This window comes from Sapajus apella, unplaced genomic scaffold (genome assembly GCF_009761245.1).
Source record: "Sapajus apella isolate SASKATOON/1434 unplaced genomic scaffold, GSC_monkey_1.0 scaffold27, whole genome shotgun sequence".
In the NCBI taxonomy this organism is placed as follows: domain Eukaryota; kingdom Metazoa; phylum Chordata; class Mammalia; order Primates; family Cebidae; genus Sapajus; species Sapajus apella.
Window position 1 is genome coordinate 23,628,127 of NW_022436967.1, and position 5,847 is coordinate 23,633,973.

At 37.1% G+C, this 5,847-nt stretch overlaps 1 pseudogene; it reads left to right on the plus strand.

Annotated features, from left to right (window-relative positions):
* Nucleotides 1-2,913: 2,913 nt before the first annotated feature.
* On the plus strand, nt 2,914-4,304 carry LOC116560789 (annotated as a pseudogene).
* Nucleotides 4,305-5,847: the final 1,543 nt, after the last annotated feature.

A 5,847-nucleotide genomic window follows, 5' to 3' on the forward strand; every position in this document is an offset into this window, starting at 1 on the left:
CTGAGGCTGATTTGTTCTTTCTAATCATTTTTTATCTTTTCAAAAAGGCGTGGGTTGAGGGGGAAAGTAAAGGCTTCTTATGTATTAGCATCAGATGGGTTTGATACCAAGTATTGTACTCTTTCACTTCAGTGCTGCTGATATTCTCTACATATTCAATAGCTGACAATAGGCAACAGTAGATGCTGGGTAATTCCAAGTGTGTGTTTTATGGTTTTATTATAGTAAGTATATGGCTTAGCTGAGCTAATCTCTCATGTTTAAGTTTATTTTGCTTAAAATGGTGACATTTCAAATAACCACGTAAAACTCGGAAGTTATATCTTGTAAGAATTTAATCATAGGTACAAAGGATAGAGACAAATAGGTGTATTGTCAGATGTCTATTAATTTATTGTTCTTCACAACTACAGAAAAAACAGCTGTTGTTTAAAGGTAATCTAAAATAGAACACTTATTAAGAGCTCTCTTCCGTTTGAAAACAAAAACATATAGAGGCCCTAAGTGATAAACTCATGGCATTGTGGTCCACTCTGGTTGCCTTTTGTAATTAATTCTGATCATATTATCCAGAAATAGATTCAGATATATAACCAGAATTGATCTGATGACAATATTTTCTTTAAGGCATTTTCAATACAAAGAAAATGAACTATTTACTTTAAATCTATGTTTGTGTCACTGCATCTACATAGTGTGGTATAATAAAAAATAAAACCAGTTGAAAATTTAGTTATGGCAATATATCTGATTCACATTCTTGATTTTCAATTTTTTTAGCTATTATGATAGATAGAAGATTCTTAAACATCCTACAAGCGAGTCATACGTGAGCCAACCCAATGGAAATTAAGCTTTTTGTATGAGTTGTCTTCCTTGGTTGAAATTGGATCTGAAATAAAACATAATTATATTTTTCCAAAGAATTTTCTCTCACATTTGGAATTCATCTGATAAAACAAAGATTTCTATACAGTCATAGAAGACCTTGAGAAAAGTGTTGAGAAACTTCTACAAAGGACTAAATTGGCTGCATTTGAACAACCTACACCCAGCAAAAGCCAAGGGAAGCCTGAAATTTTACTCTGACGGAATGGAGATGAAACACTCAGATCACTGAGTTTGTGAATAATTAATGGATTCGTGTAAAAATAATTAAAATCTCTTCCTAATCTGAGGTGAGTGAGAAGAAAAATCTCCGTTATAGCATTTTCTATCTTCTTCCATCAGGTTCATGACATTTTTAGGATTTCAATATACCGAGACAGACAGATAATGTGTTTTATTTGCTCTAAAGCTGAATCTGTTTTAATAAGGTTTACTTTTAGACTGTATTTTTGTTTGACACTTATTCAATATATATTTTCTTCTTATAAAATATTTCAATAACTTCAATCACATGAGACTATATCTCAATACAAATTACTTTATTCATTTGGAAGCCAGGTATTGTCTACTCTGTGTTAGGCATGGTAGATATAGGGAAATATAAAGTAAATTCCTGTTCTCTGTGATTTAACTGCCAAGAAGGGAAGATTGTGAAAATCTTCAATTATTTAATTATAATTGTTGTGCAAATCAATCACTGTGATTTAATAATAAAAAGACAATAATAGGGATACATGAATTTTTTAGTTATTCTGGGGAAGGAAATAAATAACTGCCTAGGAATAGAGAAAAGCTCAGTGAGAAGTTGCCATTTGAGATGAGTTTTGAAGGTTAAATAGGAGTTTTCAGGAGAAGTCAGAATAGGATGCTCTAAACTTATTATATGGAAGCAATAGAGATATAAAAGAACATGGCCCATTTATTAATCATGGTAAATGCTAAGTGCTATTACAAGAAGGTTGAAGGTTTAGAAATCTGGCCAGGCATCGTGGCTTACGACTATAATTCCAGCAGTTTGGGAGGCTGAGACAGGAGAATTGCTAGAGATCAGGATGTCAAGACCAGCTTGGGGCTACCTGGGAGGCTGAGGTGGAAGGATGACTTGAGCCTGGGAGGAAGAGCCAAGATGGTGCCACTTCACTCCAGCCTGGGTGGCAGAGCCAGACCCTATCTCCAAAAATAAATAAATAAATAAACACACACACACACACACACACACACACACACACACACACACACATAATTAAAATTTTTAAAATAGATATTCATGTAAGTAAAAACAGAAGTCCACTTCTTGCTCACAAATATGGTGGCTTTTTTCCATGCAGTGATTTGGACTTAGGATATTTTTTTCATGGGTTCTTCTGTGTCTTAAGGCACAGTTGCTTTCCATATCATCCCAACGGAAGGGGTAAGATATCTTGAGGGGTCATATCTGTGAGCCCAGAAATGGCATGCTAAACACCTATTTGTGTTCCACTAGCTAGAACTCAGTCACACAGCCATGATTACTCACACAGAGTAGACAATACATGGTTTCCAAATGAACATAGTAAGTTTCACTGAGATACAGTCTCATGTGACCAAAGTTACTGAAATGTTTTTATGGGAATGGAATATATATTGAATAAGTGTCAAATAAGAAGTACACTCTAAAAGGAAACTTCTAGGGGAGGCTGGAAACTATAATGTAGCTTAACTACTATGAAAAAAGAAAACCTTGATGATTTTTCACAGTAATGTTTCTTTCTTGCTTATGTCATCACTATACAATGAAAGTTTCAAAGAGGCTTTGCTGCATGCAGTCATTTAAGGATCAGCTTTTTTTCTCTATGGTGCTCAACAACATCCTAAGACCTCAGAGCTTCTGTACCATCCTCTACAGTGGCCAGAAGACAAACGGGGAGAGAATTCTCTGAGGTACCAGGCCTGAAAGTTGCAGACAACCCCTTCAACCACATCCTGTGAATAGAACTTAATCATATGACTCCACTAGCCTCTGCTTTCCGCAGCACCAGCTCCAAGATGGGGAAATCCTTCGGCAACTCCATGTGTTAGAAGGACTTTCATCCTGCCTCCAAATCTAATATCCAAAAAATATGGATGGCAGAACAGAAAATATCATATGGTAAGAAGAAACAAGATGAATTAATGCAACAATATCTTAAAGAATAAGAATCATAAGAATCATATGATACTAGATTGACTATGGGACATGAATGTGTAAAGAATGGCCTTAATTTCATGTGCGAAGCCCCACCAGGAGTTAAAAAAGTAGACAAAGAGAAAGAAGAAACAGGAAAGACTGAATACAAATTTGAATGGCAGAAAGGAGTCTCACAAGAAAAATATGCCAAAAATGACATGAACATCAGAGATCAGCCCTTTGGTATTCAGGTTCGAAATGTAAGGTGTATTAAATGTCACAAATGGGGTCACATCGACACAGGTGGAGAATATCCTTTGTTTGGTCTTTCTGGAATCAATGCAAGTTCAGTTCCCAGTGATGGCTCAGGGCCAATGCACCCCTCAGAGCCAACAGAGGAAACGAGAAATGCTGGATTTGCCCTCCAGTGAAATGTACGGCAGAGAAATGTGACCACAAATGATCCATCACAGGAGTATGTTGTAAGTGAGGGTGAAGAAGATCCAGAAGTTCAATTTTTAAAGTCATTAACAACCAAACAAAAAAAGAAACTTCTTAGGAAACTGGAGAAGAAAAAATGAAAAAGAAAAGAGATAGAAAAAAGAAAAAGCTTCGGAAGAGCAGAAGTACACACAAAAAGCATAAAAACAAATCTTCTTCCTCCCCTTCCTCCTCCCCCTCCTCCTCCCCCTCCTCCTCCTCCTCCTCCTGCTCCTCGTCTTCCCCTACTGAAACTTCAGAAAGCAGTAGTGAAAGTGGTTGTGACATTAAATTTGGAAAAAAAAATAGAAAAGAGGAAAACAAAGTAAAACAAGAGCTCAGGACATACAACAGTGATTCTAAAGAGAAGGGCAAGTCTAAAAAGATAAAACTTTATGAAAAATTTTCTAGCAGTCACCCTAACCAGGAAAGTGCTAAGGAAAGACCTGAGTTATTAAAACACAAGAGTTCTAGGGAGATAGCAAACGGAGCTATTCCGATTCTGACAAAAAGTCTGGAAGCCATAATCATAGCCCAAAGAAGAGAGCGTTTGGAAGAAAAGAGGGGAGCAGCAGAAGCCATTGCAGGGATGAAAGGAGCAGGAGAAGCTGAAGCACAAGTCCTGGTAGCTATAAGCAAAGGGAGATAAGAAAACAGCCACAGTGAGGTCCCAGTGGAGAGTGTAGTAGAATAAATGACAACAGAAGCCATGGCATCGATGTATACAGAGAAGAAAAAATGTAGAGAGTACCCAAGAGATATGCATACTAAAATGACGCGAAGAGAATGATACAGAGTGAGAGAGACTAATGAGAGACTGTACGTGACAATTATCTGGGAACAAAAATATCCCCGGTTTTTTATGGATACCCTTATCAAGGGCTAAATGATGAGCTATTGTCTTTGTAACTAATAAACATCCATAAAAAAAAAAGAGGCTGGAGAGTAATGTCCAGCTGTTTGTAAATTAAAATAAATATTTGGGTACAAGCCAGTTTTTGACTTTTATTCTCCACACATGGAACACCCTTCCACTTCCCTAAAGGAGACAGCCAATGTCGCATCCAGCCCCTGCCTCTATCTCAGTCTAGCACCTTCAGGAGATACGCAATCCTCAAGCACAGATGCATTTCTGGTAGTGCTATATGAACTCCGAGTTGTGTTTATTTGATCCCCTTTTCCAACAAAAAAAAAGTATATGTATGTTTTATATATATATACACAGAGTGGAGCAGAATAACGACAATAACCATGCCCATTCGAAGAATGGCGGAATGGAAGTAGTCATTTGGCTGTAGTGACTATGAAATCCTGTTGGGCCAGTTTGGTGGATGAAGGTTATTTTCCTGACACTTGGTAGAGTTTCCAGATGAGACCTTGACTCTGTTTTCTGGGAATAACCCTTCATTTTCTGTTATTCTCCACTGGGGAGATTGCCATCCTTTGGGGATGCTCAGCTTTTACAGATAATTTACCTCTGGAAAAAGCCTGATGAACTGAAATATGTTTAACAGCTTGCACATTCAAAGACCTTCTTTTTCTTTGACATTGTGTGTAACTGGCAACAGAAGTCCCTCAAAAACTTAGTACGTTTCTGATGTATTTGCTTCAAGTCACTTTCATATCACAGTAACCACACTTAAAGTACTTTCGTAGACCTAGTTTTATGTCTGCTTGCTTATCCTCAGACCTTTTCTCTCAAGATGGAGTATCATGATGACAGTTGGACAGGCCTTCGTGAGAAGATACCTCTAATCTGACTTTCTAAAATGTGGCTGAGAAAATCATTTCAACTGAAAAGTCTCACTGCTCAAAACAGTTTTCTAAATCTCATCTTTTCTGTCTCTTATTTGGGAGTTCAGAAGCAATTGGCTTTCCTACCTTAGAAAAGCATTCAAATTCCTCCTGTTCTTTTTTTGCTACAAATAAACCACTTATTTCTTGTGATCTCTTTCTTGCAGTGCCTTTCCAAACTAATCCAATAGCACCCTATACTCATGAATAATGTTCTGTTTGACAACCTCTCTTCATAGTTATATGTATATGTTTGTGGCCTGCCTTTCTAGTTACCACATTTTATTTTTACCAAATATGTTGCCATAGTAAAGGATGGATCTCAACTGTCAGCCTTTTCCATCTGCTTCTTTGTAGCTCATTGCCCAACCACTGAGCCAGTAACACATTCTTTAGGTTTTATTGCAGCAGTAACACCCCTCGGTATCTGTGTTAATCTGGCAGGCTAAAAGTTATTAGAATCAACAATAAACTCTCAACAAATTATCACACACACGTACAAGATATGATTCTTGTTTACATCACAGTACAATGGAAAT